This window comes from Serinus canaria, chromosome 4 (genome assembly GCF_022539315.1).
Source record: "Serinus canaria isolate serCan28SL12 chromosome 4, serCan2020, whole genome shotgun sequence".
Classification (NCBI taxonomy): Eukaryota; Metazoa; Chordata; class Aves; order Passeriformes; family Fringillidae; genus Serinus; species Serinus canaria.
The window spans coordinates 70197946-70208642 of NC_066317.1; the positions used below are offsets into that span (position 1 = coordinate 70197946).

Below are 10697 nucleotides of genomic sequence, written 5' to 3' on the forward strand. Positions count from 1 at the left end.
CTTGGAAAGTGCTGGGAACAAGAAAGTCCAGGAATTCCTGGTCCATGTCCCCTTCAGGTCCTGGAAGGTCACAGTTTGGTAACTCTGAATCTCCTCTTCCTTAGGATGAACATTCCCAATTCTCACAATCTTTTCCCTTCCCTTCCCTTCCCTTCCCTTCCCTTCCCTTCCCTTCCCTTCCCTTCCCTTCCCTTCCCTTCCCTTCCCTTCCCTTCCCTTCCCTTCCCTTCCCTTCCCTTCCCTTCCTTCCCTTCCCTCCCTTCCCTTCCCTTCCCTTCCCTTCCTTCCCTTCCCTTCCTTCCCTTCCCTTCCCTTCCCTCCCTTCCCTTCCCTTCCCTTCCTTCCCTTCCCTTCCCTTCCCTTCCCTTCCCTTCCTTCCCTTCCCTTCCCTTCCCTTCCCTTCCCTTCCCTTCCCTCCCTTCCCTTCCCTTCCCTTCCCTTCCCTTCCCTTCCCTTCCCCTTCCCTTCCCTTCCCCTTCCCTTCCCTTCCCTTCCCTTCCCTTCCCTTCCCTTCCCTTCCCTTCCCTTCCCTTCCCTTCCCAAACCTTCCCAAACCTTCCCTTCCCAAACCTTCCCTTCCCAAACCTTCCCTTCCCAAACCTTCCCAAACCTTCCCTTCCCAAACCTTCCCTTCCCAAACCTTCCCTTCCCTTCCCTTCCCTTCCCAAACCTTCCGTTCCCAAACCTTCCCTTCCCTTCCCTTCCCTTCCCTTCCCTTCCCTTCCCTTCCCTTCCCTTCCCTTCCCTTCCCTTCCCTTCCCTTCCCTTCCCTTCCCTTCCCTTCCCTTCCCTTCCCTTCCCTTCCCTTCCCTTCCCTTCCCTTCCCTTCTCCCTTCCCTTCCCTTCCCTTCCCTTCCCTTCCCTTCCCTTCCCTTCCCTTCCCTTCCCTTCCCTTCCCTTCCCTTCCCTTCCCTTCCCTTCCCTTCCCTTCCCTTCCCTTCCCTTCCCTTCCCTTCCCTTCCCTTCCCTTCCCTTCCCTTCCCTTCCCTTCCCTTCCCTTCCCTTCCCTTCCCTTCCCTTCCCTTCCCAAACCTTCCCTTCCCAAACCTTCCCTTCCCAAACCTTCCCTTCCCAAACCTTCCCTTCCCAAACCTTCCCTTCCCAAACCTTCCCTTCCCTTCCCTTCCCTTCCCTTCCCTTCCCTTCCCTTCCCTTCCCTTCCCTTCCCTTCCCTTCCCTTCCCTTCCCTTCCCTTCCCAAACCTTCCCTTCCCTTCCCAAACCTTCCCTTCCCTTCCCAAACCTTCCCTTCCCAAACCTTCCCTTCCCAAACCTTCCCTTCCCAACCTTCCCTTCCCTTCCCTTCCCAAACCTTCCCTTCCCTTCCCTTCCCTTCCCAAACCTTCCCTCCCAAACCTTCCCTTCCCTTCCCTTCCCTTACCTTCCCTTCCCTTACCTTCCCTTCCCTTCCCTTCCCTTCCCTTCCCTTCCCTTCCCTTAAACCTTCCCTTCCCAAACCTTCCCTTCCCAAACCTTCCCTTCCCAAACCTTCCCAAACCTTCCCAAACCTTCCCTGGAAAACTCCAGGAGGGAAATAACCTCTGGGAATGGGGAATAAGTGGGGGATATTGGGAATAAATGGGGCAATTGGGAGTGTGTGTTCTGACAGGTCCTAAAAGCAAAAGCTTCTCTAAAAATGATGATTATTATAATTATTAGCTCATTAATAATTGGCAAGAATTCCAGCTCTGGGCTTGCAGTCAGGTTTAAAAATAATTTTATTGTTTTATTACATTTTCTTGTTTCTGTTCCATAAATCTTTATATATTAGTATTTGTAATTTTTTAATTACATTTCTATTATATCCATTTTATCAGAATATATTTTATATGTTATTATTTAACTTTCTTACTGTATTTCCATTCTTTCTATTATTCATGTTTGATATCTAATGTATATTTTTATTATTATATTTTTATTTTATATTATTTATATTATGTATCAATGTATTTTATATACTGCTATTTATAGCTTTATTACTTTAATTTATGTTATTTTATATTTTATTTTATGTATTGTATATTTAATATATTATTTATATTTTTATAATTTTGTTTATATGATTTATATTTTATATCAAATATATTTTATATGTTCTCCTTTATAATTTTACTGTTTCATTTCTATTTTTCGATTTTGTTTCTATATAGAATATAGAATATCGATTTATTATTATTTATATTTCAATTATTTAATTTCTATTATTTATTATTTATATTTTACTATTTATCTTATTCAATAATTTACATTTTATATCCATTATATGTTATATATTTTCTTAATTATATTTTTATTATTTTGTTAATAATATTTTACTATTTATCTTACATATCATGTATAATTGTTTTGTTATATTTGTGTACAAATAATTTTATTTTTTATATTCTAATTATTTTATGCATTTTTATTTATTTTAATTAATTAATTATTATAATTATATATTATCTATAATCAAACTGCTTTGGGATCCAGCGGATCCACCTGGAGCTGTGGCGCTCCCAGGAAATCATGGAATTTGGGATTGCTGTATTTTATCCATGGAAAATCCGCCTTCTTCCCATTTTAAATTTCTTTTTTTTTTAGATAAGTCCAGGAAATTGTGGAATGCAGGATCAGTTTATTTCATCCATGGAAAATCCGCCTTTTTCCCATTTTTAATTTCATTTTTTTAGGTGACTCCAGGAAATCATGGAATGCAGGATCAGTTTATTTCATCCATGGAAAATCCACCTTTTTCCCCATTTTAATTTAATTTTTTTAGGTAACTCTGGAAATCATGGAATGCAGGATCAGTTTATTTCATCCATGGAAAATCCACCTTTTTCCCCATTTTTAATTTCATTTTTTTTAGGTAACAGTGGAAATGCCCCTTCTGGATAATGAGAATTCCCAATCCCTTTTCCTCCATGGGGAGCCATAAAATCTGGGATGGATCCAGGCTCCACAGCAGGTCTGGGCAGGAATCGGGGAGGGATCCCTGGAAACCTTTGGGGGAATTTCGGGATGTGGAAGGCAATGAACGCCCATTGGAATTGGAGTTGGGCCGGGATTCCGGAGCTCTGCCGTTGGGAGAGGCACGGCTGGGATCTGGGATCTGAATAATCCCAGCTCCATCATCCCAAACCAGTGGAGATTGGGATCCTCGGGATGAGGACGATGGAATTTGCTCGGTGAATTCCAAGATCTGGCCCAGGAGGCTGGGAAAAAAGCAGCTTCCCATTCCTCATCCAGCTGGTTCATCCCTGGAGGAAGGAAATGGAAAAATTCCTTTCTGGAAATCGAAATGCAAAAAAATTATGGATATAAAAGATAAAAGATATATAAAAATATTATGGATATAAAAAATTATGGGTATAAAATTATGGATATAAAATTATGGATATATTCACCATATATATTATGGTGAATAATGAATTTACGGGGAAGAATCCCTGAAAATCCCATGGAATACAAACCCCCCCTCTTCCATAACAATCCAGTTTTCTGCAGTGTTTTTCCAGAACAGGGATTTTTTTCCTCAAAGTTGGTTGTTATTCCAATAAAAAGTGGGACTGAACGTGTGGAGTGTGGGGCTTGTTTGGATTTGGGAGGGCTTGTAGTGCTGGGATCCCCTGGATCAGGGAATTCTTCATTTCTTTGGGAATGCCCTGAGCCTGAGAACACCAAAATTCCCTGTGGGATCAGGGATCTGCTCCAGATCCGCATCCCGGTGTCCTGGTGGGGGTTGTGCCTTCCTCGGATGTGCAGCCCAGCATGGAGTGGGGTTTTTCCGGGATGAGGGGCTCAGACAGCTCCAAGAATTCCCCAAACTGTAGGAATTGGGACTGGGAGGGAAACCCAGAGGTCACTCGGTCCAGCTCCTCGCCTCGGGGCGGGATGAGCTTTCCCTGCGTCATTCCTGATCCTGTCGAAATCATTCCCGAAAACCCCCAGCAGCGATGGCTCCCCCACCCCTTCCCGGCAATCCATTCTTTTTTTCCTTATCTCTTTTTTCCCTCCCATCCATCTCTCCCATCGAAATTCCAATCATGAGCTCCTCACCCCAGAGAGGGAGCAGGGATGGGATCATCCTCTTCCTCACCATCCCTGTTTCCTTCACCCTTTCCAGGCTCTCCCCCTCATCCCAGATTTTCTCCTGGTCACCTCCAGGGTGGAATTCCAGGGTCAGGTCCCCTCATCCGACTGGTGCTGCCTCATTCCCAGGAATGTGGGCACAAATCCCTGTCTCCTTCATTCCCACTTTTCATCCTGCCCTGTCCATCCCTCCTCCTGTCCATCCTCCCAGGATCCTCATCCCTGTTTCCCGCAGACCCGCTGTTCCGGTTGGTTTGGGGAGGGATATCACAGAGCTTTGTTTTTTTGGGGATGAGGGTGATTTTCCAAGGATCAAGGAGCCGCAGGAGCCGGAGATAAGGATCAGAGTAACTCGGGCAGGGTGTGGGAGAGCGGCGGCTCCAGCCTTAATCTCGGCCTCTGTGAGTCAGACCCAGCCTCTGCCCAGGTCAGGTTAGGCTTGAATTTAAACCCAGCCTGGGCTGGGGGCACCTGAGGGTGTCCGAGACATGTTTAGGTCCTGGAATCCTCTGGTGGATCAGGACTTCCAAAGCTTTCTTCAGATAAACCTGGCCTAAAGGAGCAGAAATTCCATAAACTTCACTCCAAGCCCCATTCCAGGAACATCCCTGTCCCCATCTGGCTGTTGGTCATGGGCAAGGCTGGAGGGGGCAGTTCAGTGTCCTGAACCAAAGTCCCTCTTATCCCATGGGATGCTGGAGCCACTGATCCCAGGATTCTGGAGCCCCTCTGCTCTGGGAGAGCTGGGAATGTTCCCCTGGAGAAGGGAAGAATCCAGGGACAGCTCTGAGTCCCTGAAAGGGCTCCAAGACAGGGACTGGGGACAAGGGACAGAGGGACAGGAGCCAGGGAATGGCTGCCACTGGGAAAGGGGAGATTGGGCTGGGATCTGGGCAAGGAATTGCTGGCTGGGAGGGTGGGCAGGGGCTGGGCTGGAATTCCCAGATTTGGTGGGGCTGCCCCTGGATCCCTGGCAGTGCCCAAGGCCAGGTTGGACACTGGGGCTTGGATCCACCTGGGACGGTGGGAGGTGTCCCTGCCCATGGAGGGGGTGGGAATGGGATGAAAATGGAATTTGAGGTCTCTTTCCACCCAATCCATGATTTTATGTCAAGATCTGTGTGGCCAAGAAAAGCCAAAAAAAGGAGCGTCCCTTCACCTGAACCGGGAATTTTGTGTGTTGATTTCAGGGAACCTCCCAACCCTTTTCATCCCCCTTTTCCCCTGGATCATTGCTCCTGGAGCAGCACAGGGACCCCTTTGGATGACCCTGGAGCAGAATCCCGGGATGAGGCAGAAACCCCAATTTCTCTGCAATAACTCCAAGCGAGGATTTTGCAAGAGTGGGTGTGGGATCCTTGGCTCAGCTCCAGCCCTGCTGATCCCATGGAAGCCTGGAAAAGCGAAACCCCAAATCCAAACAACACCCCCCACCCCCTGCTCCTGCAATCTGGGATGTGTCCATCCAATCATTTTCCAGAGCTGTTGATTTTTTAGGAGTGGATGAGGTGATTATCCAAGTGCTAACGAGATAAGAATTGTGTGTGAATATCCCAGCATTTTTTGGGATTTGTGCTGCTGTGCCTGATGGGAGGATGGATAAGCTGGGCTTTGCTGAGCTCCTGGCTCTGCAAATTCCCACAACTGTTCGTACCCAGCTCTGGGATCAAAGCTGCTCCATAAATGGGACTTATTAATAATCCTAATTATTGGATGTTGGAAAATTGGTGCTGGGTGTTTTCCCATTAAAAAAGAAAAGGAGAGGGATAGAGCCCTTTCAACTTTTTCCCAGGAATATTAAGTCCATTTGTAAAACAATACCAAGGAGTTGCCTCAAGGAGCCTGGAACTTGGGGTTATTCCTGGGGATTTTATCTTGTCGTGAAAACAATTCCCAAATTGAAAGGGGGAAATTTTAATTTATAATTCCTGCCATTTGCGTTGCCCCTTTTCACCCCAACGGATCATAAATCATTTTCCCAGAGGAAAGGGGGTGCTCCCCTCCCGTGTGGATGGGGTGGAACTCAGGAATCATCCCGTGCCAGCGGGATGAAGCAACAGCTCGTTTGGGAGGTGAAGTCATGGGATCACAGGAATTAGGGCTGGGAAAAAGCTCATTAAGGAATTTGCTGCATCCCTCTCTCCCCCTACGTGCTCGTGGCTCTGTCCCGAGCTTTGTCCAGACTAGTTGGGAACATCCCAGGGGAGCGGGAGGAACTTCTCCAAACGAAACTGCGGCGGGAGCAGACGGAGGAGCTGAAGCCCGGCCAGGAATGGGAATGTTCCTCCTGGAAAAAAAAAAAAAAAAAGCCAAACCAAAACCAAAAACCCCATTAAAAAAAAACAAAACAAAACCAAATCCATGGAATCTCCAGGCTGCCAGGCTTGGGATGAGCCTCCAGCAGCACAGGTGTTAAATCCCAGGATCTTTTAGGTCGGAAAACCCCTCTAGGATCGAGTCCAACACAGCCAGATCCACCACTGGCTTTTCCTGCAGATTTCCTCTTCAGATCCTGGCCAATCCCATAGTTTTTTCCGTGTGGAAGCGGCTCTGCTGGAGCAGCTGCAAATTCCAGGGGGAGCAGGAATGCTGCAGGATGCACGTGCACCTCAGGAATGGTGTCCACGAGCCTGGAGCGAGTGCTGCTCCCACAAAGGTCATTCCAGGTCAGGGAAGCAGGACAGGGTTGGGGATCCATGTGGGAAGTTGTGGAAGTGCTGTTATTGGAAAATTGTTCACAGCAGGGCTGGAAAAGCAGATTCCAGCATGGAAATTTCCCCGTGTTGTGCATGCAGGGGGTGGGGGAGCCAACTGGAGCCCCCAAAATCTGGGATGTGCTGGGCTGGGAAGCGCTGGGGGAAGAAAAAGGGATTGTTTACCAAATTCCTGTGTCCAGGGGGAATTCCTCACCCTTTTAGGCCTCTGGAATGTCACGGAGACAGGAAATCCAAGGTGCTGCTGTTCCCTCTGCCCCCAAATTCCCAGCAAAACTCCAGCCAGGCCTTTTCCTGGATAAATCCTCCCATTTTTCCTTATCCTCCTATTGGCTAAACCCTCCCGGCCTCGCTCTCTGTTTCCTCCTTTTTCTCTCAATTCCAAAGGAATTTTTGCCCCTAGGATGAGCCAATTCCTCAGAATCCATTTGGGATCCTGGCCTCAAGGTGACTCTTGGGAAATCTGGGAATGAAATTCCATGTTTTCCTGGATAAACCTTCCCATTCTTCCCTGAGCTGAATGGTTGCTTCCTTCTTTTCCACTCAGTTCCAAAGGATTTTTTGCCCCTGGGATGAATCAACTCCTTGGCCCCCATTTGGGATCCCGGCTGTGGGTGACCCTTTGGCAATCTGGGAATGAAATTCCATGTTTTCCTGGATAAACCTTCCCATTCTTCCCTTGGCTAAACCCTCCCTGGGCTGAGAGGCTGCTTCATCCTTTTCCACTCAATTCCAATGGATTTGGAATTCCCTTGCCCCAAATTCCCAGCAAAACCCCAGCCAGGCTTTTTCCTGGACAAATCCTCCTGTTCTCCCTCACCCTTCCCTTCATTAAACTCTCCCTGGCCTCAGTGGCTGTTTCCTCCTTTTTCACTCCAGACAATTCCAATGGATTTAGAATTCCCTCTGCCCCCACTTTCCCTCTGTCCCCAAATTCCCAGCAAAACCCCAGCCAGGCCTTTTCTTGGATAAATCCCCCTGTTCTCCCTGAGCTCTCCCTTGGCTAAGCCCTCCTGGCCTCACTGGCTGTTTCCTCCTTTTTCTCTCAATTCCAAAGGATGAGCCAAGTCCTCAGGCTCCATTTGAGATCCTGGCCTCAAGGTGACTCTTGGGCAATCTGGGAATGAAATTCCATGTTTTCCTGGATAAACCTTCCCATTCTTCCCTGAGCTGAATGGTTGCTTCCTTCTTTTCCACTCAGTTCCAAAGGAATTTTTGCCCCTAGGATGGATCAACTCCTTGGCCCCCATTTGGGATCCTGGCCTCAAGGTGACCCTTTGGCAATCTGGGAATGAAATTCCATGTTTTCCTGGATAAACCTTCCCATTCTTCCCTGAGCTAAGTGACTGCTTCCTTCTTTTCCACTCAATTCCAAAGGATTTTTTGCCCCTGGGATGGATCAACTCCTTGGCCCCCATTTGGGATCCCGGCCTCAAGGTGACCCTTTGGCAATCTGGGAATGAAATTCCATGTTTTCCTGGATAAACCTTCCCATTCTTCCCTTGGCTAACCCCTCCCTGGGCTGAGTGGCTGCTTCCTCCTTTTCCACTCAATTCCAAAGGATTTTTTGCTCCTGGGATGAATTGGGCTCCATTTGGGATCCCTTTGGGAATCCAGGACCAAAACGCGGTGTCCAGTCCGGATGGGAGACAACCATCTGTCCAACGCCAGTTTTTTGGGAATGCCGCCTTGCCTGGCTCCTGGACACACCCACTTTTTCCAGGATCGACCTTCCCGCCTCGGGATACTTCAGGCACACTGGCTGGCCTGGTTTTCCAGGCAATGATGGGGAAGCAGCACCCGCCGCATTCCGGCCCCGCTCCTTTGATGCCGGCTCATTTCGGGGCGCCCAATGACAGGACAGGGGCTGGAGGAAGATCCTCACCCTCTGGAATCATCCCCCATTCCCACAGCCTCATTCCTTTCTCCCTGTCTTTATAGACAGGATTGGATTCCCTCCCCAAGGCTGCTGGAGTTGTTTTGAGCCTCGTTACTCTCCGGGCCCTTAATTAAAGCACCCTCGTTAATTATCTCAGGGGACACTCCTTCAATTATAAATTGGAGGGTGAGGATGGCGGCTCCCATTTTCCAAAGGCTTGGGAGATGCTCGGCAGGATCTGTTGGATACTTGGAATTTCATCCTTTTCCAGAGCTAAAACCACTTTTTTCCCCAAATTTTGTGGTTTTTAGGGATGCAGCAAAGCTCATCCTGGGCCCTTATTTTCTTTTTCCAGGTGGAAAAAAAATCCATTGATTTTAGAGGATCCATTGGCTTTCAGTGGATCCATCACCACCTGGATCATCCATGGCAAATCCATGGATTTTTAGTCTGGCCATGGATTTTAGTCAACCTCCAGAAAACCTCGTTGTTTAAATAATTATTCAAGTAAATAATTGAATAATTATTAAACAGTTATTTAATTTAAAATATTATTTAATTTTTAAATTATTCATTTAAAATTATTAATTTAAAATTGTTAATGTAAAAACTCTTTCATTTAAAATATTAATAATAATTATATGATTATTTAATTAAACAAAGAATTTAAAAATTATTCTTTTAAATAATTAAATACATCCAATCCTTAGGGAAGGGGAAATTTTGGGGCAATATCAGGACAATAAAACAAGAGAATGATAAATAAAAATCCCATAAATTAAATGATCCAATAAAATATTAGGTACAGAATATATTTATAAGCTTACCTGAAGGAAAACATCTGGAATATTTGGAAGGAAAAATTCCTGGCTGGGGACAGAAATTGATTTCTAAAATTATTGATTTCTAAAATTATTGATTTCTAAAATTATTGATTTCTAAAATTATTGATTTTTAAAATTATTGATTTCTAAAACTGTTTATTTGGAGAAAAGGAAATCAAACTGCTTTTAAGGACAAAAGAAGGAAGGGTTTGAGTTTTTCCCTGTGTCCGAAGTGGATGGAAGACAAAATCCTGGATGGAAAACTTTGATTGGGAAGACAAGGGACAAAATCCAAAATCCATTTGGATTCTCCTTGTCCCGGAGGTTACGGGGATGGCCTGGAGCAATTCCAGGCAGGAGTTCCAGAATTAGTTTGGAATTCTCTCCTGGACTTTCTCCTGAGGGAATTATCCTGGGATTCTGCTGTGGGAATCACATCCTTCAGAAAGAAGGAAAAGGGGAGGGTGGGGCCAGGATTTGTCACCCTGAGAGGTTTTTCACAGCCCAGGTGTGGAGCTGCCTCAGCAGCAGGATTTTAGGGATCAGCTCCTGGGAATTTAGGAGATGACTGTCCCTCTAAATGGGCCCAGCTGGCTAAAAAAGCTGGAATCCCACTGGAATTATTTAATTAAAAAAAAAAAAAAAAAAGGGTCTTACATTTTACTTTTTACTTTTACTTAAAAAAAAAAAGTATTTCTATTAATCCGGGATTATTTTTCCTTACTTTTTATGTTTTACTTTACTTTTACTTAAAAAAAAATTCTCTTAATCCAAGATAATTTTTCTTTATTTTTTAATTTCACCTTATACTTTTTATTTTTTACTTTTACTTAAAAAAAAAATTCTTAATTCAGGATAATTTTTCTTTATTTTTCAATTTCACCTTATACTTTTTATTTTTTACTTTTACTTAAAATAAAATTCTTTTAATCCAGGATAATTTTTCTTTATTTTCTAATTTTACCTTATACTTTTTTTTTTTTACTTTTTACTTTTCACTTTTTACTTTTTACTTTTTACTTTTTACTTTTTACTTTTTAACTTTTTACTTTTTAACTTTTTACTTTTTACTTTTTATTTTTTACCTTTTACTTTTTACCTTCTACTACCTTTTACTTTTTACTTTTACTTTTTAGAAAAGATATTTCTCTTAATCCCGGATGACTTTTCTCTATTTTTTACTTTTTACCTTTTTACTTTTACAGAG

The 10697-nt window shown here is 44.8% G+C and overlaps 1 long non-coding RNA gene across 1 annotated transcript; it reads right to left on the minus strand.

The window, feature by feature from the left end:
* Window positions 1-515: 515 nt before the first annotated feature.
* On the minus strand, window positions 516-1493 carry LOC127059506 (uncharacterized). The gene is made up of 3 exons (XR_007777421.1): window positions 1443-1493; window positions 1033-1107; window positions 516-600 (listed from the first exon to the last, which is right to left on the minus strand). It is a non-coding gene; the product is annotated as an uncharacterized LOC127059506 (long non-coding RNA).
* Window positions 1494-10697: the final 9204 nt, after the last annotated feature.